Source organism: Lissotriton helveticus, chromosome 2_1, assembly GCF_964261635.1.
Source record: "Lissotriton helveticus chromosome 2_1, aLisHel1.1, whole genome shotgun sequence".
Taxonomy (NCBI): Eukaryota; Metazoa; Chordata; class Amphibia; order Caudata; family Salamandridae; genus Lissotriton; species Lissotriton helveticus.
Window position 1 is genome coordinate 1,582,562,739 of NC_136059.1, and position 21,518 is coordinate 1,582,584,256.

A 21,518-nucleotide genomic window follows, 5' to 3' on the forward strand; every position below is an offset into this window, starting at 1 on the left:
TTGAAGTATTATGAGACATGCAATATCCATAAAAATATAATAATGGCTGTAGTGATGAGTCACACTTGGATTTTAAGAATTTAAACCCAAGTTTTGAATACCCTCAAATGAAAAAAAACGCACTCTGCTATGATTTCTATTTAATGTTAGTAGGTATTTACCGACCATAGAGAGGATGTGGATGAATATTGATATTTCAAACATACAATGTCATTCAAAATATTTTTTTATTTGATAGTTGATCATTGCAAAGCTTTCATGACATCTTCATCTCACATATTTTCCGCAGGGCTACTGTAAATGGAAGGCTAAGCTAAATAAAGACCGTATATACAGTTTGGTGGATGGGATACTTCGTCGAAACATGACAGATATTCCATCCTTTATATTCAATATACCATAGGCAGTAAGGCACTTGTAAATCAGTGGATTGGACATCTGCCACTTTTGTGATTGATTATTCTATAGCAAAAAGAACAATTGATGGACATAATGCGGAACAATGACATACATTCACCCCAGTACATACATCTAGGCTAAATCCATTCTTTTTATGCTCGCCATGCCAGTTTGGACCCAGCCATATGCAAATTAGTCTTGACGCTGCGCCCAATGGGAACAGTCCAGCCCGAACTGCCAGACCAGGTCCTCCCTGGGCTGGAAACAAGCATCCTAAGACCGGTTTCGGGCTTTCAACCCTCATCAGTCAGGATAGCTTGACTCCAGTGGCATAAGGAGCACAGGACCCATGTCTGGGCATACCCGTCCCACTCGGGGTGACAAATTCAAAAAAGAACAATTGATGGACAGAATGCAGAACAATGTCATACATTCACCCCAGTACAGAGATCTGGGCCTAAATCCACATTTTTTTTGCTCACCATGTCATTCCAGTTTGCTGTAACGGATTATTCTATCTGTCAGTCTCTAACTCTGGCCCAAAGATACTTATCCAGAGTCATAAAGAGTGCAGGCAGAAAAGGACCCAGAATTCAGGAACTGTAAGTGACAATGGACTCTGTAATTTCTGCTTGGAATCTATAACTCCAGTCCCAGTAGTTCCATCTCCAGCTAAGGGGTGACTCAAAATGTGCCCCATAACAATTGATTAAAGCTATTCCTAGTGTATATTATCTGCTAAGGAAATCCATTGCTCTATAAACATACAGGGTGTTTCAACAGCTGTTGTCATCATTGAAATATATGATGTTCATGTACACTATGATATACGAACTTGCATTTCCGTTGTTGAATTCAGATAATATGACCTCCACCCCCAAACGCAAGTTAGAAATTTGTTGTCAGGCAGGCCCTGCAATCTAGGCCTGAAGCTGATTGACAGATAACAGGTGGAGGAGGGACACATAACCCTGAAACAAACACGCAATCAGGAAAACCCAGTTTGATCACACAGATAGGCAGCAGCACCATAATGGTCCCAGGAGATTGGCCCCATTAAAACATGTTTTGCCGGGGAGATAGATGCCACACTAAGTTAGGAACACATAGCCAATTGGAATAGAGCATGCACACTACGTGCAGTGAATGATCACATGCTCCCCATGTACCGACTGGTCCACACAAGGTCGAATCCAACCTATGCTTCTCATCAAACAACCAGATTTATGGCTCCTTGACTAGGCCCAGATTTATTTCTGTATAGGAATGCATAAATTGTTTTATTATGCTTCATGTAATGTATACCATGAAAGCCGCCACCAATGTGCTTTGAGACAGTCTCCAGACCCTGACTCTGTTGCCTGTTCTCCCGGCCACTGCAGTTAAATAAACAAACGGTTTCTGTTTTGCCAAATGCCTCTAGTCTTTCATTTTTGCAAGGTAAATTCATATTCAATTTACAACACAACAATTAAAAAAGGTGCTTCCACTATATTGTTTTGTTTCCGGCCCTTATTCAGGCAATCCAATGTTAACGATTACAACAATGATGAACAAAAAATTTGTCAGGAGCCTTTAGAATGCATTCCGTATCCAAATTTGATTGATTTTTCAATACGTGACATTTTCTAGTCAGCCCAGCCAACGTGTTCCGTCCTCTATGAACTTAATTAAGGTTGTGCTTTCCAAACTTGTGTGACTTTTAAATAGCAACAAGGATAGCCTCCTGTTTCAGTGTCTTCATGGAATATAAATCCCTTTTTGGGTGGTGTAGTACCCCCTAAATCATCTTCCTCTTTCATGTGTCAGGGCAAGTGTCCTGGAAAAATGTGGCATTTTTGACTTTCGGTATTCACAAAGGACATTTATGCATAATAAATGCCCTTTGTGAATACCGAAAGTATGAGACCGTCACTCTGACTTTGATGCAGGCCCTGCTGTGCAGCTGAAAGATTTGACGCAGCTACAGTCCGCGGCTGGAAGAATTGACGCAGCACCATTTTACCACTGCAGCATCGAGACCAAGCACGTCTGGAGTTTCCAGGCATTGCACATGTGCGTCAAAGTTTCCAATGCATTACCCACAGAAAGGAACTGCTTTCGTATTTCGACACATCGCTTCTCCTACATGCAGCAGGACTGACTCCTCCATTGCCCTGGGACTTCAGAATCATGCATCGCTGTGTTTTCTGACGCCTCCCTCCTCTGCAGCTGTTTTTCACCTTGAATTTTGAAGCATCAAAGGTACTTGGTGCTAAAATCAATGCACCCATGAAGGTCTATGCACAGAATTGCTTAATCATTTAAAAAGTGATATTTTGAGTTCTATATGTTGGTTTGTTGTCGTTTTGGTCTTGTTCAGTTAAGACAAAGATTGGTTATTTTTCTAAACTGGTGTGGGGTCCATTTGTAGTGTTTTCACTGTGTTACTGTGTGTGTTATGTAAACATGTTGTACACATTGCCTTTGAAATAGGCCTGACTGCTTGTACCAAACTACCAAGGGGGTGAGCAGGGGTTATCTTGGGTGTGTAACTCCCTTACCCTTATTAGATGGAAGGGTCCCTACTCAGAGAGGGTGCATACCACTGCCAACAAGAGACCCCTAGTTTTAACACTGCTCACTAAAATTATTCAGAATGTTGTACTTTATTCGGTATTACCTTGTTGATTGTCTTCTTGGCGATATCCCTATGCATTTTCATTTATGATTTCTGCACCCCTCCTTTTGAATTGTGTAAACAGCCATTTCAAATTTCTAGTCCTTCCTTAGAACTCAATTATTGAGTCTGTCCTTACTTGATTGCATTCGGACAAGCTGTAAGGTGCATTATCTTGATAACATTTCACCTAATTAAACTGAGGTTAAACACCACCTCTGATTCATCCATCCATGGCGTGCTGTTGAGGTGATATTTTGACATATACAAGTGTATGGGTTCTTCGTGGCTACAACTCTAAAGTTCTAAACTTGCATTAATGTTCATGCTACTTTAATTCCTCAGATGTGACTCCATGTTGCATGTTGTACTTGATACAAAAAAGGTATTGATCAAATAATGACTAATTCATTCGTAACTAAATTATGGCTATTCCTGCTACTTGCATTGGGAATGGGGAAAACCCACACATGCAGACAATTACCATAATGAAGGCTCATCAAGGATACGAGTATTTAAAATCTAATAGCTTGTTTTTTACTTTTTTTAAATTATATATGGTAAATAAAGTAAAGATTCTTCACAATCCAACCACCAGGACAACAAATTATTTTCAGGAATTATGTTGGAACAGGAAGTTACAAAATTCCTTATTCCCTTTCCAAAATTATAGCTTTGTTTGTAAATATGCATAGGGATTTGTAGTACTTTACCCTCATATTCATGAGACTGTGGATTGTGGTTAGTAAAGCTGTCTTGAGTGTGAGGAAATGCAGTTACTGTGTGTTGAAGTAGTACCACTTAAGTGGTTTTACCATTTCATTATGAGTGCTCTCTTAAAAAAAAAGAGGGTATGTTGTGTATAACTGTTGTCAGCTTTCCTACATGTAGAGGAATTATGGTATGCCATTGTTCAGTGCCTTCCATTAATACATTTTGTGGTTTACTTGAGGCACTTATTTTTTGTATGGTGCATCACAGGCCTCTTGGGAACATTTTCCAAAAGAAAGGTCTAGGTTTGGCTTTTCTGAACGTTTGTTGATGATTTCTTAGTTTTTTCAGAAGCACACATTTTCAGTTCTATTCTCAAAGATAACTTACACTTGTGGGTAATTTACCTGTTATTTAGTCTTACACTATTCAGTAACTTTACTACTTTTATCACACAATCCGAGTATAAAGTTACTGGAAAACGTAGAAGTTGACATCTCCATCCCCATGGAAAAGGGAATGGAGCCAAGTTTACCCATGTAAGTTACTACTATCAAAGAAAGCAGTAAGTGTAGTACAACACATGGCCAATCTTTGATATAGCAATGCTCTTGAATACAAAAAAATGAAGCTAGGCACTTAAAATAAAACCCCATTGGATATTATGTTAAATTAGATTGTATTATTTCAAATTGTTAAGAATATAAATACAATATTTATTCTTAAACAACTCTACTAATAGTGCATATTTATTATTCAGTTAGGAAATACTTAATAACCATATTGAGTTACAGTAAAATAATTGTTTTATTAAAATATAATTAAATTACTTTTAATTAAATCTATATATAATGTTTAACAGTCATTACATAATACACATCATTGTATGTAGCAGTTTTTTTTATTTTTAACTTCAAACAAGCCATTTATAGTAAATTTACTAAAACAACATGTATTAATAATTTAATTCAGAATTAAGAGCCTCATTACAATGTCTGACGGACTGCCACCCTAAGGCCGTCGGTAGCAGTCTGCCTGACAGACAGGCTATCATTCCGACCGCCGCATTTCAATGCAGGCAATTGGACCGCAGATGTTTGGGGTAGATTGCAGCCCCTGACAAGATCCAAGAGCCTGTTGGGGTGGCAGTTGAAATAGTCTCCCTACCACAGGGCGGTACCTGCGCAGGCACCACCGTAGGGATTCTGATGTCCCTTCCCGACTGCTTTTTCATGCAGTCCGACCGCCATGAAAAGGCAGCCAGAAAGGGACTTTGGGGGGCCCAAGCAGGGCCACTGTTCTCCTTGGGCCACTGAAAAATGGACCTGGGGGCACAGGTATTGCCCCCACACATCCATGCACCATGTGCCAGACACCACATGGTGCCTGGCAAACGGTGCATAGATGTGCAAAAAGTGCCCCTTACATTGAAGCTTGTGCTGCTGTCCTTTTAATGGGCTGCAATACATGCTGCAGTGTAAAAGGGTACTTTCCTGACTGCCAGCATGGGTGTCAAATCTTCATTTGGCGGTTGGACTTCTGACTGCATGTGGGGCAGTCTCCTGACTGCCATAATAGCAGTCGGCGGTCTGACCAAGTTAATAGTGCTGTAGCATTTTCTCTTTTCTTCTACAATTAATACACATACATATCATTAATACTTAATATATCAATATTTTGATAACTTTTTTCAAGTTAAATTAACTTTTTTACTTTTCACTGTACATTATCACTTGGTGATCTCTGCCCAATTCTCTATATTCCCATATTCCTATGAGTAAATGTCAGTGGTCAAAGTTTTCTAAACCCACACATGTGGTTAATTCATTTAGGAATGTTGTTAATACAGAGGATGGCTGGGTATGGATTCTAAATCAGGTTTTCACATGTGAAAAGGGCGAGGGTTATGGTATGAGTTAAGAACATCACAATACAGAAAGTTGTTCTTGTAACTCAAAAAGTATTTCAAGGCAACCATCTTATTTACAGATCACTACCTGCCTAGCTAACCTAAAGCTTGAATCAATTTTAGTTAATTGAGCAGCCAACAGAATAGGCCATGTACTAAGATCAAAAGTCGACAAAGACATGCAAGGATACAATTCCCACATGCTACTCACAAGCCATAGGATAACGACAATGGTAATTATCAGGGATCTGGATTAGGACTGTAGTTCTTAAGTAATGGATCCTGTTATTGGGTATAGGAGGATGGAGCTCACTCTCTTCTAAGAAGGGTGATTGTTTTGCACAGGAAGGGCCACATCAAGAGAGACTGCTTGGACAATACTCTACCTTAATTATCCTAGGTATAGAATCTGCTCTTCTAAACTGGAGTCAAACTGCAGTGTTCCTGGGAAGAGGCTAAGGTGTATTTGAATGTGGGAGAGTCTGTCCTTTGGGATTCTCCCAAAGATGCTCCATAACATCCATTATTACATATACTCTGTGTGTGTGAATGTGCAGAAAGCCACTGGTCATTTGGATTCTGATCCAGAATGACTTTGACTGGGGAAAGATTGGTGCATGTGTGTATGGAAATAATATTTCTCACTAAATCCTATACCTAACCTCTGGCACAGGTGCACCTGGAGATACAAGATTGTATTGAGAAAGTAGTGGAGGGACTCTGGAACATACTAGGCATATCTTGCCAGCTATGGAATTACTTGGTGGAGTTACAGATGGTGGATGCAGTTTTGACACAGTCAAAGGTTGCCGACCTAGATTAATCAGAGGTAAAGGAGTATTGTGATGAGTAGCCCCACAAACCAGCATTCTCTAGCTAACAGTTCAATGTTGAATACACAGGTGTACCAGTGCAAAGCTCAGAAATGAATGTTCCAGAGAAAGGGAAGCAGTAAGAACTCTACTGGTGTCTGGAAAGCTGATTTGGGACCCTTCTGGAGCAGCAGCAGTTTTTAATTTCTGGTGTCCTGAATGGATTGAATCCATAAAGTGCTAGCTTAGCTTAAAATATAGGGAAATGGGCGGCTTTAAAGAGAACCCTCTGGTGCCAGCAATAGGCTGGATGTCCTCTGGGAAAACAGCAGCATGGGACTTGTATGTGATGGAATCAAGAGGATGGCTACATACCCTGTTCAAAAAGTCAATAACTAGTGTAGAAGGAGATGTTTTGCTGAATTTGCCTTTTTTTACTTATCCAGCAAGAAGGCAAAAAGGGCCACAAAGACTTGGTACCATTGTCATTGGTTGAAGTTCTATTTGAGAGGATAAATGCTCACATTTTTTGTCCTGTGAAACCCTCAACAACTTCAAACAAGAAGCACATTGTTGGCTGTGGGTCTCCACAGGCTCCTGATCAAAGCTGAAATTAACTTTATATTGTCCTTCTCATCTTCAAAGTACTTCAATTCAAACATCCACCATACCTTACATCTTCCTTGAATGGCTCAAATGAAGGGAACAGGTGAAGAGAAAAGATGACCTGGCATTTGAAACAAGGAACTGGGGGGCATATTAACAACAACTAGCGATCATTTTTGTCTCTAACTTGTTTAGAGACAAAAATTATCGCCGCACATCGGCGATTTTTATCGCAGATAAACCTTGCTATTAGCAAGGTTTATCGCAAATGCGATAAAAAACGGCCGCAATGCATGAATATCGCTGAAAAGTCAGCGATATTCATGCATTATCGAGCAAATGCTCTTAGCCATGTTATCCACCTCCCATTGGATAACATGGTGAAGAACTGCTCAGGGCAGGTGTTAGCTTTTGGAGATATTCGCGCTTAGCGCGAATATCTCCAAAAGTTGGTAATAGGAGATAGCGATGTGGCACGCCCACTTTGCATGTCATTAGTGATAAATATCACTGACATGCAAAGCGGGGCCCAAGATGGTTGCTATCTCCTATTAGCTGTCACTAACTGGTGTTAGCGACAGCTTGGTAATAGGGAGATCATTTTATCTCCGATTTCTTGGCTTTTAAAGCCAAAAAAGCGGAGATAAACCCCTTGATAATATACCCCTTCAACTTTTATGTGGCAAAGTCAAATTTTTACGAGCAAATCCAATGCCATTGCATTTTCTTCCTGGCACTAAGGGTTATGAAAAATATTTTTCTGTTTAGCAAAGAAATAAAAAACGTTCTGTTCATCCTCTGTCTGTCTACCAAACACTCAGCATCGTCAACTCTATTTCCTGTGTAGATATAATACCTTCTACAATATACAGTGAATATGCAATGAAATTACAAGCACAAATGTATTTTCCCTGTTTTCTTACATTTTTCCCCCAGGAATTTGTTCCTTCTCTCCCTTCTTTCACCATCCTTCAGTTTAACTGAGCTAAATATTGCATTTAAAGAAGAACGTGTTATGGTGTAAAGCACAATATCACCTATCTCATAAGTAAAGCAGTGTTATAAAAAATAAAATAAATAAATAAATAGATGAAGGTACCGCACCTAAGATACTTTCTGTAGTTCATGGAACACTGTAGTGGTCGTAGTACCCTCGGGAAGGGCAGAAGGATCTACGCTTCTTCTTGGATTATCAAAGCTTTAAATCTGTTCACAAGGCACCTTCACAATTTATTCTGCAAGCTAAAGACCTTGTAAACAAGCTTGGTGCACTGTACTGCTTCAGTAATTTTGATGCAACCTGTGGGTCCTAGTAAATTGTCCTGGCCTCTTGGACAAAGAGGAATGTAGCACTGCCAACACCTGGTGGTTCTATCAGTATAAATTGTGTATTTTGCATTGCAGAGCCCTCAAAACATATTACAGACACTAGTGATTCATGTGTTGGCTAACTTTGAGGCATTAGTTGCAACTTACTTAGAAGAAAACAGTTTTTTTCATTGATAGCAGAACTAATACTTGACTCACTTCCAAATGATATTTAGTACACTGCACATGGTGAATCTGGCCGTTAATGCAATCCCATTCCAGATTGGTCTGGGTTTTGTGGAGCACCTCAGTGAGCAGTTGAAAAGTGTATAAATATGGGCTTTGGAGACATGGGCCAGATTTATCAATCCCATTCGCAAACCAGGGATGAGCAATTTGCACACTAACTGGTTTGTGAATGGGAATGTAATCTGCAATGAGACCTATGTACTAATAGGTTAGGTGGCATATTGTACATTCACAGGGGTCACTAAACTAAAAATATTAGTTTGGCAGGGTGCAACCCCACTGTGATTGTCTGCCAGTGCAAGGAAGGAAGGCCTCCAAAGTATAAAAGACCTCCGTCCCTGAACTTGGTTTCCTAAACAGAAAACATTTTTTTTAATTCAGTCCATGTTCCTTAAAGGAACAAGTGCTGCTAAAAGGTTTCCAGTTTATGAAAATAACAGGGGGTGGGAGCAGGCGGTGAAGCACTGCCTGCTCCCCCCAAGGCTTCTTAAACATTTTACAAATGGAAAGGTCTCTCACAGTGTCTCCTCTGCAGCTTTGAAATCATATTTGTGAAATATGTGGATGACAGATCAGAGTAAAACCAGCAGGATCCTTATTGTGGTAGTTGCCTCCTGGTATCAGACAGATAGCTGGGTTGTAATCAGTTTAAACAGTGAACACTCCAAAAAACAAATACTTGTAGTAAGTCAAAGTAAAACCTTCATTGATACACAACCGCCCTCTCTGGCCAATAGTCGAATTTCAGACTTGTTATTAATCTGAGTCCATACTACAGAAAGTGCCACAGGGGTTCAATAGGTGGGGTGCCTGCTTTGTCCCTCCTCAGGGCACTTTGGTATTACAGAAGCAGCAACAAAGGCCTGCATGGCAATATCTGAAATAATGAGTGGTGGTGCAAATGTAGTGACAGCTCTATCTTCAGAGGGCATTCCTTGATTTGATTGGGGGCATGACCTCATGCAAACAATGACTCACTTTGCCTCTGTGGCCACCCCACATTATAAACACTGGCACAGAGGCAAACATGCCCCTCAGGAGGTGCATTGAAAATGTGGCACAAAAAGGTGACGCACTGTTCGCCCTCATGAAAGGCAAAAAGGGGTCCCATGGATCCACATACATTTCCCTGCAGGTAGGTGCAGTGACTCACTGCACCTACCTGCAGTGACTCACTGCACCTGCCTGCAATGGGATTCTCTTATCCCTCTCTAAAGTGCAGGCGGGTTGCTGCTTGCACAAAAGAAACAAGAAGTGGCTTTGAAGCAGATGCTTCCTTATTTCAATGAAACTGCTGCCCCCTAGGGCAGTGCAAGTTTCGCCTGCCTTGGGGAGATGCAATCTTCATAAATCGGTGCACTGTCCCTATTTGCACCCAGCACACCTATTTAAAGGTCCACAGTGAAGCAAAAATGGAAAGGGTGTCCTATTTGTCATAGAGCCCTTGTTAGCTGGTAGCAGCATCAAAGTAAATTGACATGTGACAAGGATGGAACATCATTGGGTTATGTGGACAGTGGAAGGGGTTTGAGGACTTGAACAAACACTGGGGACAGCAGCTTTTTTAACTTGATTGTGAATACTGTTGTGGTTTTGTTCACTTTCTAGCAACTTCTCTTTGCCTCCTGCTCAAGTCCGCTGCAGCGTTAGTGCTGATTGTGCGGAGAGCAGAAGTCACACCCTTCCATTTCTGGTCTGACATTTCCGGGGGTGCAGGCAGCATTCTAGCTGTTTTCTTGGCTGCCTACTAAAACCAATGCTCATGCGGGCATGCAGCGGACACGTGCAGTGCCGAAGGCGCACCTAAGGCAAGCCCGTCAAGGCCAGGGACCAGACACCCTGATCCTGCTTCACCAGCCCCCTTAGCCTACACCTCACTGGCCCTCCACAACTTATTTATTTATTTATTTTATTTATTTATAGTGTTTTATATAGCGCGGACAAGACCCGTGGGTATCAGAGCGCTTTACATATGAGATTACAGATTGTCATTATATAAGCAATTATAGCAGCAAACATATATGGAGGTAGAAGGCGATATACTATCTAGGGTGGTTACAAACTGACATAGAAGGTTAATAAATTGACATTATAGTAGCAATTAAAACAGCAAAAACAAATATGGAAGGTAGGAGGCAATATGCTATCTAGGGTGATTAAATAAATATATTCCTAACGCCTGATCACTTAGCGATAAGTGGTGCATATGGTTTAGGTTGTGTCATAGTCGTACAGTCAAGTTCGATGAGGTAGGATTGTAAATTATTATCAGAGCAATGTCAGAGTAATTACCAAAGAGTAGAATGGGTATGGCTAGTTGTAACGATCATAAATATTCACATGACAAGGTAGGGGTAGTATCTTTGGTGTGAGACATAGTGCAGATAACACCTAAATATGAGGTAGTGATAGGGTGTACAGCCGAGGCTTGAGTGGATAGTCATAGCTAGAGTGGTTAGACATTTGTCTTATTGGTCTTCCAATTGTTTATGATGGCTCCCGTCCTCTTTGGCGTAAAAAGTTTGTGCCACTGGTCTGTGGTCATCTCTATGTAGGGTATTTACTCATCATATGGCTTTTCAGTTCCCTTTTAAATGCTGCAATATTATGAATCTTCCTGATGTAGGGTGGGAGTGAATTCCAGACTCTGGGGGCGGCTCCCGAAAAAGCTCGGTCATAGGTCTTTTTTTTCTGGAAGAAGGCCGGCCGTAGTAGCAACTCTTTAGCGCTTCTCGTTGATCTGTTACCTCCCGATAGCTTGATTTTCTTGGCTAGATATCTCGGCGTGTTGTAGTGGACCGCTTTGTGTGTGATAGGCCATCTTCATTTTAATTCTAGCATCGTAGGGTAACCAGTTTAGTGCCTTCAGGTGGGGAGATATGTGATCGAATTTCCTCGTTCCCGTGATAAGTCTTGCCGCTGCGTTGAGACAGGCTTTTAGCGGAGCAGTGGATGTTTTTGGTAGGCCAGCTAACGTAGTGCAGCCATATTCGATCCTTGAGATAACTAGCGATTGGATAGCAAGTTTTAGATCTGCTTCTGAGATAAAGGGTTTCAGTTTCCTTAGATAGTTCAAATGGAAACGGGCGCTCTTGGCCATTGCATTGATATGTTCTTTCATGTCTAGGTTCTCGTCTAGTGTAATTCCTAGAGATTTGGCTGAATTAACAAGGGTCGGAGTGCAGTTAAGCGCAGTCACCATTTTAGCCCATTCCTTTACCTCTGGTTGACTCCTTGTCGGTGAGATTAACAGGAATTCTGTTTTGTTGGCATTAAGTTTCAGATGGTTGGCTGTTAGCCAATGCAACGCTTTCTTTAGAGTTTCATTCATAAGGTCAATGTCATCACTGCAGGCAATCTTCATATATATTTGCGTGTCGTCTGCATACATGTGGTAGGAGATCTGTGAATTCCGAAGAATCTCTGTGAGAGGTTCCACATATAAGTTGAAGAGATCTGGGGATAGCGTTGAACCTTGAGGGACCCCTATTGTGTTAGGGCATGGGGAGGAGATTGCTTGGTTGACCAGGAATAGCTGAGTCCTGTTCTGCAGGAAGGAGTTAAACCACTTCAGAACATTTCCTGATAAACCCATCCTGTCATGTAGTCTGGTCATCAGTATCTCATGATTTACCGTGTCAAATGCTGATGACAAGTCTAGTAGAATCAGTAGGCATGCATGATTTTGGTCAAGGGCTTGTAAGGCGTCATCCACAATATGTAATATCGCAGTTTCAGTACTGTGTCCGGTTCTGAAACCTGACTGGCAGTCATCTAATAGTGAGAATTTATCGATGTGTTGACTCAGTTGGCCTTGCACGCATTTCTCAATAAGTTTGGCCAGTAAAGGGATGTTGGTCACTGGTCGATAATTATTTGGGTCAGTTGCATCCGCTGTCGGTTTTTTGATGATGGGAACTACCTGCCCCGTTTTTAGGCAGTCAGGGAGGGTCCCTTGTGATAGTGAGGCATTTATTATCTCGGTCCAGATTGGAACTAGAGTGTGGCTGATTTCTCTTACACATTTTGCCGGTAGCGGGTCTTGGTAGTGGTTGTTGGGTCTAAGTTCCGCAAGAGTTTTGGCGATCTTTTCCTGGTTGTATAGTTCGAATGTATCCCAACTTGCCTTATTTTTTGTTGGGGGATCTTCCGTTGTCGCGTTCGCCTTATTTTTGGTAACGGGATGGGTCGTGAGGTTAGCCGCTGCATTTGTGAGCTCAGCTTCTAGCAGTTTAGTTTTATCCATGAAAAATGAGGAGAATTTCTCACAACTTATGGGATTCTTTGGGTTCTCTTGGGCCGTTTTGGTTAATTTGTTTGACTGTTGTTTTAGGATCTCGAAGAGTTTTCGAGGTCTGTTTATGGCATTGTCCAGTTCAGCCCTTATAAATTCTTTTTTGGCGCTAGTTATCTTTAGATTATATTGTTTTCTTGTTTTTCTGAGGGCCTTCAGTTCGGGGGAGGAGGGATGTTGTCTCCATTTCCTTTCTGCCATTCTCAGTTTTCGCCTGTCCTCGTTCAAAGCCTCATTAAACCAAGGATTTTTGGGCTTTTCCGAGACACTTTTCAGTTTTTGAGGTAAGGTGTCATTGACTATATTACCGATTGAGGTTATGTAATGATCAGTCAGCTCCTTTACATTCTGCTCGTTGTTGCGTGGCTTCAGGTCTTTCTCACATCTTTCAACCAATCGTTCAATATTAGCTTCTTTTGTATCTCGTATCAGTTTTTTGACCTTGCGAGGTTGCGTGTTCCTGCCCTTTTTCATTGTCGGTATCACGAATGTTATGGCGTGATGATCAGACCAATCACACGGGTCTATAGCGGTGATTGAGATTTCTTTGTTTCTAGAAATTATCCAGTCTAAAGTCGCTCCTTGTGAGTGAGTGGGCTGGGTGCATATTTGCGAGAGGTTTAGCTCCTTGAGGAAGTCTTTGATCGAATTGACCATATTATCATTGCCGTCGTCCCAGTGGAGGTTAAAGTCACCTAGGAATATGTTGTTGGCATCTGGGTTAGAGTTAGCAGTTATGATCTCCATAAGATGCTATGTGAACTTTGCGTTATCTCCCGGTGGGTGGTAAAACGCATGTAGGTTGTAATTTTGATTATTATACTTAAGGCCCAAAGTTAATGCTTCTCTTTAGATTTGTTCTCCAGAGGCTTACCAAGGCCCATGTGTATGCAGTCAGCTTGAATGGCCTCCTTGTCATCTTCAGGTGATACCAGCCTCTCCTCACCAGGAGGCGGCCTCTCAGCCTAAGGCTAAGGGCTTAGCTCATCCACCCCCACATAAACTGCTTAGGTACTTTAATTTAAACTGTTGCTCCCTCCCTAAAAAGCAGACTCATTTATTTAATTTTATTTGTGGCATGGGCCCTGTCATAATCTTTCTAACCGAAACATGGCTTCACAAGGGCTCCTTACCGGATATCATTTCGTCCCTCCCTGCTAAATTTGCTCTTACAGGGATTAACAGACCTCACAGAATAGGTGGCGGCATCATCATTATTTATAAAAAAGGACCACAGATGCAATAATAAAAAAGACCTTCAAATCCCTAATTATGAGGCGCTTCATTTTTCTCAATCGGTCTCACCAAAATGTACTCACTTAGGTGCCCTTATTTATCACCAGATTATTTGGCGCCACTTATTTTACTGGTAGCAAATTTTACTTTGCTCAGCGACATCAATTTACACCTTGAGGATCCCAAAGATAAGCGGTCGGCAGCCCTCATGGAGGACATGAGATCTCTTAATCTTTCTCTTCCGAATTCTGCAGCCACCCACATTGCGGGCCATCTTTTGGACCCTATTTTCCCCAACCTCCCATTCCTCTCTGTTGACCTTCAGAGCCAACTCTGTTGGACCAACCACTTTGCAGTACCTTTCAATATTACAGTTCCTTTTTCTTCAGCTATTTGGTCGACCCAACACACTACTAACAGGCACTGGGCTAAATTGGACATGATGGAATTAAACACACTTCTCCTTCATACCATTACTGTTTTAACCTTCTAGATCAGATACTGACCAAAATATTGTACACAATTGGCTCAAAAGTGCCACAGATTCAATTCTGCCTCGATCATATAAATCATAGGGTAAAGTGTGCACTCCAGCACTCTGGTTTAATGACAGCCTTTACTTAGAAAACACAGCTTGTAAATCTTTGTAAAGGGTTTGGAGACAGCACTATGTACCTGCGGCCAAGGCTGTATATGTGTCGGCCTTGAAAAAATGATATTCAAGTGTGGGACCAGTAGGACACTGGTTCCATCCTTATGTGCACACCATCACTCCTCACACAAAACTGAGGATTCGTTGTCTGTTGTATTTATCCAAGTATTTGATGTTGTTTATTCAATCAACACTTTGCAAAAACATATTCCACGTTTAGCATTCGATAATCAGCAAACTGCCAAATTCAAAAAGATCATACTTCAACACTGGCTATTGTTAAATCTTGAACCATATTTCAACCAGATCTTTTCCGAACTCCCATTATTTGCCTTTACCAGAGGACGTAACTTAGGAGAACTTCTCCAACACAAACCGGCCACAACCATCATATTCACTGGCACCAAAGCTTGCTTAAACTGTGGAAAATGCAAAAGCATAATTAAGGGAAATAAAATTAACCATCCTATGAAAGGACACAAACTTAAACTTAGGGTCAATGCTACATGTGACTCCAGTAATGTCATATATGCCCTTAAATGCCCATGCGGCAAACTATACATTGGAAAAACGGAGCGCAAAATCAAAACTAGACTTACCGAACATAAATCAAACATACGTCTTAAAAATATGAAATCTTCAGTGGCAACCCACTTCATCGAAGAACAACATAACATTTCTCAAATGAAATTCACCATACTGGAAACCATCCTGAAAATTGAAGGCAGAGACAACACCAAATTTCTACTCCAAAGAGAAAACGCCTGGATACAAAAACTCTCAACCCACAAGCCGTTTAGCTTAAACGACAGAATCAAACTTTCTTGTTACCTTTAATACTGCTCTAAAGTCGAACTAGTAACTCCTGTGAGATTTCACATTATCATGTTATGTCTCTTTTGACGTTTTGTTTGTAAATTTGTAAATATGTATCTCCTATGCATCAGTCCCATACTCTCCCAAATACCCCACAGCACTACTCATCCACCAGCTCACCCATCTAATACATAGGCGACTAACGCTAACCCTATTGGGTTTGACCGTCCGCACTACCTTATTTTTACTTTTTCAATTTTCCAAATCCATTTTTTCGATAAACATTTATGTCTACCTGGCATTAGCATGTAGCGAAATTATCACTAGACCATAACCTGAATCACATTATTAACACGTCTACTTTCTCGGTCGACCATAAACCCGAAAATTAGTCTATCTTCAGTTTCAATCGTCACGTGATCGGAACTAAGCAAACTTATCAAACGCGGTCTATGGCGGACACGTCCCGACCGGCGTTCACGAACCGAGACAGATCGGACTGATATTATGATGAACCTTCAGGTTAGTTTCTCGGCAATATCGACCTAGATATGGGAGTAAAGCTGCAACCGCTTTTAAAACGTTTCCTTACAAGCTTTTCTCTTTTCAGATCCCTGAACTATAGGAGCAACTTTGTTTACCCGGCAAACGTGACATGTGAGAAATTTCACATAACTTTTTGTTTAACACACGGGCATTGAGGTTATTTAAGGTGATACCCTAACTACCCACACACCATTTCCACGACTTATCGTGATGAGATTCCCACACACCCCTCCACACCCCAGTTCAGATAGGAGACTTATTGACAGTTTGTTATTGTTTCATTTTTATAGTGTCTGTTCCCTGATGAAGGGCACAACTATTGGCCCGAAATGCATTGGATTTGATTGAAGGACTTTGTCACACGTTGAAAATGTTGAAAAAAAAAAAAGACTCATTATCGAATGCTAAACGTGGAATATGTTTTTGCAAAGTGTTGATTGAATAAACAACATCAAATACTTGGATAAATACAACAGACAACGAATCCTCAGTTTTCTGTGAGGAGTGATGGTGTGCACATAAGGATGGAACCAGTGTCCTACTGGTCCCACACTTGAATATCATTGTTACAGACGCCGCAGGACACTCGACGCAACTTATGTAGCACCTACAAATTTGAGAAATTTACCAAACTATCAGAACCAGCTGTGCATCTGCCCTGCCCGTTTTCTTTGGCCTTGAAAAAATATCATACCTCCTGCAAAGCTGCACAGGCAGCTTATTATACTGAATTTATTTCTAATGCTCATAACTGTCAATTTTTTTTTTAAGTAGTAAAGGAGCTGTCTACAGCTAGCTCATTTAGACCGCTCCCCTCCTTTTCCCATCAACAGTGTGGCGAACTTGCCTTGTTTTTTCTGAACAAGGTTGAGACAATTCACCTGCAATTAGAAGCTAATGTTTCTATGCTTATGACTCCTTTTCCTGTTGTACAACCACCTGATCCATCAGTCCCTCATCTTGGGGCCGGTCAGCACATAGTGACATCGGACACATCCTTGAGAGCTAATGCGTGGCTTCTTTTGCACCTTGCACAATTGCAAACCTTATTGGATACCATTAAGTCTCGACCCCCTCCTATCATCTAAACTCAGATTACTTGAGGAGACAGCCCTCATGGTAGTGTTGGACCTCTTAACTTCTCCTTGGTCACAGGTGTGGTACCTCAGAACTGGAAACATGTATTGGTACTCCCTCTGCTCTAGCAGCAGGACCTTTGCCCTCAGTGCTTGTCTAACTTCAGGCCAATTTTGCTTCTCTCAGTTTTTTCCAAGATTTTGGAAAAACATGCTAATACTCACCTCACTTCCTTCATGACCACTTCCAATGTGCTGCACCCATCCCAGTCTGGGTTTAGGGCGGGTTTCAGCACTGAATCCGCACTACTCGGAGTCACAGATTTTCGGAGGCAAGAACCCCGATTCTGGTGGGACAGCCGCCCTTATCCTCTTATATTAAAGAGTGGCCTTCGATACGGTCTCACACTCCATTCTCTTGGAGACTGGAGGCTTTAGGCTTTGCCCACACTGCTTTGAAGTGGTTATCCTCCTTTCTGAAGGATCAAACTTTTCTGGTCTTGTCAGCTAACAGCACTTCTACTACTTTAACATTAACCTCGGGGTTCCGCAAGGGTCCATTTTGAGCTCTTTATTGTTTAACAACTACCTACACCTCTTGATGGATGCGATTGAAGAATCTGGTCTATTAATTGTTCTTGTATGTGGATTATTCTCAGATTATTTTTTCACTATCTGTTGCTCGAAACAAAGATCCCTCACCTTTCAGGCGAAGGCTTGGCCAATGGTGCACGCTGGATGAACAGAAACATCCTTAAACTCAATGGCGATAAAACCGAAATCCTGATCCTGGGAAACAACCCTGATCTCCAGGAAGTCAGCAATTGGCCTGCCATGTTGGGGCCTTTGCCCATACCGGTGGATAAAGTCAAGATTCTCAGTTTCATTATCGATAAAAACCTCTCCTTGATACCACAGATCTCTAAGCTTACAACCTCCTGTTTTTCCATTCTGAAATGGCTTAAGAAAATACTCTGGCTGATCCCTCTAAGCTCACAGAGAACAGTGCTGCAAGCTCTGGTTAAATTCAGGTTGAATTATGGGAATGTTCTGTATCTGGGTGCTGACAAAGCCTTAATTCGTCACTTGCAGACCATCCAAAACACAGCTGCCCGCCTTCTCTTTTGGCTGCTGAGATTTTCTTAAGTTTCTCCCTTGCTTCAGAGACTGCTTTGGCTGAGGGTTCACAAACGGATTAATTTCAAGGCTTTGTATTCTATGTTTTGTACTAGACACGGTCTTGCTCCTTCCTATATCCAAGCCCTTGTGTCTCAATATCTACCCAGCCGAACGCTAAGATTAGCCAATCTTGCACTGTTTTCGGTGCCCAAGTTCTCAGAGCTCGTCTTAAGGTGCGCTCCTTTTCTGTACCGGGCCCTAAACTCTGGAATTCCCTGCCGATTGCTTTCAGATTCTGTAATTCACTGCGTCAGTTCAGTAAGAACTTAAAAACAATACTCTTTAGCAGCCCTAATTAAACCCCGCCTTCTTAGATATTCCTCTTGCTGTGATATGCTACTGTCTACTGATATCGCTGGGAGACCCTTTCGGGTAGCTGCGCCCTCTATAAGCTTCTTAAATAAAATAAACAAAGCAACATTTGCTTAGAGGGAACAGGGATGTGCTCTGTAGGGGACAGTGCAAAAACCAGGGGTGAAGTATGGGAAGTGCCAGTGGTGGCGACCTTGAATGGGGTAGTGCCAATCTATCCTCTGATGCTCAGGGCCCCAGAAGTGGCAGCTGAAAATGCCCTTTTTATCCTTTTAAATGCTGCAAGATTTGTGCAACCTGAGAAGTTGAAAAAAATTGGTGAAGCTGCACATTGCATAAATTTAGAATTTCAAAAACTTCCATTGAAAAGGAATGCCCACCCATCCTAGAGTGACCCAATAAAATAGTGTGTAGACAAAAGGTAAGTTTGCTCATTCTGACCAAAAGACAAGAGTTGCCTATGGACAAATGAAAACCTATAGCAACTTTTGAATCTCATGCATTGCCTGATGGACTACATGCACATTTCATTCCGTTGTAAGTTCTTGAAGATAGGAAAGAAATGCAGATGTCACAGTTTGGGTGAAACTATCTCTTCTAGACACAGACATGTAAGCCACATGTATGCTCAAGTAAATGCGGTTTACCCAGTGTAACCATTTCAAAGTGCGGATTAGTGCTGAATATTATGTCAAATGTTGCAATTGGTCCATATCATGTTTAGGGATGAGGGATGGAAAAAACTGTTTGACTGAAAGAATTTCTAATATGCTAGTGGCAGATGTGAATGCTTGAGGACAGTCCAGATGTCCCTCCCTTCATGTGCTGGGCAGTCTATGGAGTTGTGCATGATGCAAATGGAACAACTGCACCCTGTGAGGAAATATTTGTATCACTGACATACTTTCATGGTAAACAATATATACAAAATTATTACGTAAAAAATATTGTTTACCACAGTACTGTGCTTCTACAATTATAATGGTAAGAACAAACATATTGGAAAGAAAATAGGATTGGCACTAAAATCCTATGAGTATACAAAAATATCTATTTTTTAATACAGAGTTAAAAGTAGTAAATGTTAAATATTTTAATATATAAATATAATGTAAATGTAATAATTTCCATTTATATATAATATTATATATAAATATGTACTTCTATAAACACACATATATGTGTGTGTGTTTATATAAATATATATATATAATATATATATATATATATATATATATATATATATATATATATATATATATATATATATATAATATATATATTCACTGAAAAAAACAAAGATTACAGGGCTGTTATAGTTAGGAAATAGAATAAAAAAACCTTTGATATTCAGTGAAAAAACCAAAGGTTACAGGGACGTTATAGTATGCTACCATTTCACTCGTAAAAAAAAAGAGAAATTCATCAGTGTCATCAGAGATATCACTGGCCATGTCATGAGTGATGCAATCTGTGATGTCATCAGCAGTGCATTGCGGGGGCACAAGTTATAGTTAGCTCAGCTAACTATAACAGCCACATTTCTCTGGTTTTATATGAGTGAAATATCAGCCTAACTATAATGTCCCTGAAACCTGTGTTTTTTTCAGTGAATTTCTATGTTTTAAAGAAATGTTAGTTCCTAACTATAACGTCCCTAAAACCTCTGTGTTCTTTCAGTAATATATATAAGTGACCGCTTGCGGAGCGAAACACGTTGAGGAGAGCATTCGCTCCATGATTGCAGAATAAAACTTACCACTGCGGACGAGATTTTGGTGTGATGGCGATTTGCTAAAATCCTGGATTTGATACTTGGGGAGAGAGGTTTGCGCCTGCTAAGTCCGCGTGGATATCGGACGGGACTGTGTTCGATATATATATATATATATATATATATATATATATATATATATATATATATATATATTACCTACTGGCGGTCGCCAGTAGGTATATATAGTTAGGATTTTTTCTCTATGGGATTTTTGAAAATTCTATGTCTAATAACTTTGGCGTTTGTGGACGGAATTGGCTGAAATTTTCAGGAAAATGGAACATTTTGTTTCTGAGCAGCCCCTGAAAATTTGGGGGGGTTTCGTCAAGGGGGGGCCGAGAAAAAAGGGGGGTCCCAAAACGTGTTTTTAACATTGAGTTTTCCATTGGGCGGTTGGCCTCACTTTTAGCCCGAACGGCTGAATGGATTTGCACGAAACTTGGCAAAATTGTAGGGACTGGTAGCCCGATGTGCCTTTTGTAGGTCTCAATATATGTGCTCCAGTGGATTTTGAGAAATTAACGTTCAAAAAAAGATATATATCTGTAACAGCGGACCGGGCAGCGCTCCGGTTCGCGGACTTTTCGCGTTACGGAGCTTTGTGAAGCGAAGCTGATTGGTTCTCCGGCGTCTGTAAACATTCCAAACAGTCCGTAGCGGCCGCCATCTTGTCTCTCGGTAGGATCGAGAGACAAGAGGAGGCCAAAGCGAAGGGGCAAATGACCATAAGGGGGCATAGTAGATCCTCCCTGACCCCCTAGATTTGATGTGGAGGTTTTAAAAGGGCCCCGCGGGGCAAAAAAAAAATAAAAATAATAATAATCGAACGGCTGAATGGATTTGCACGAAACTTGGGGAAATTGTAGGTACTGGTAGCCCGATGTGCCTTTGCTAGGTCTCAATATATGTGCTCCAGTGGATTTTGAGAAATGAACGTTCAAAAAAAGATATATATCTGTAGCAGCGCTCCGGTTCGC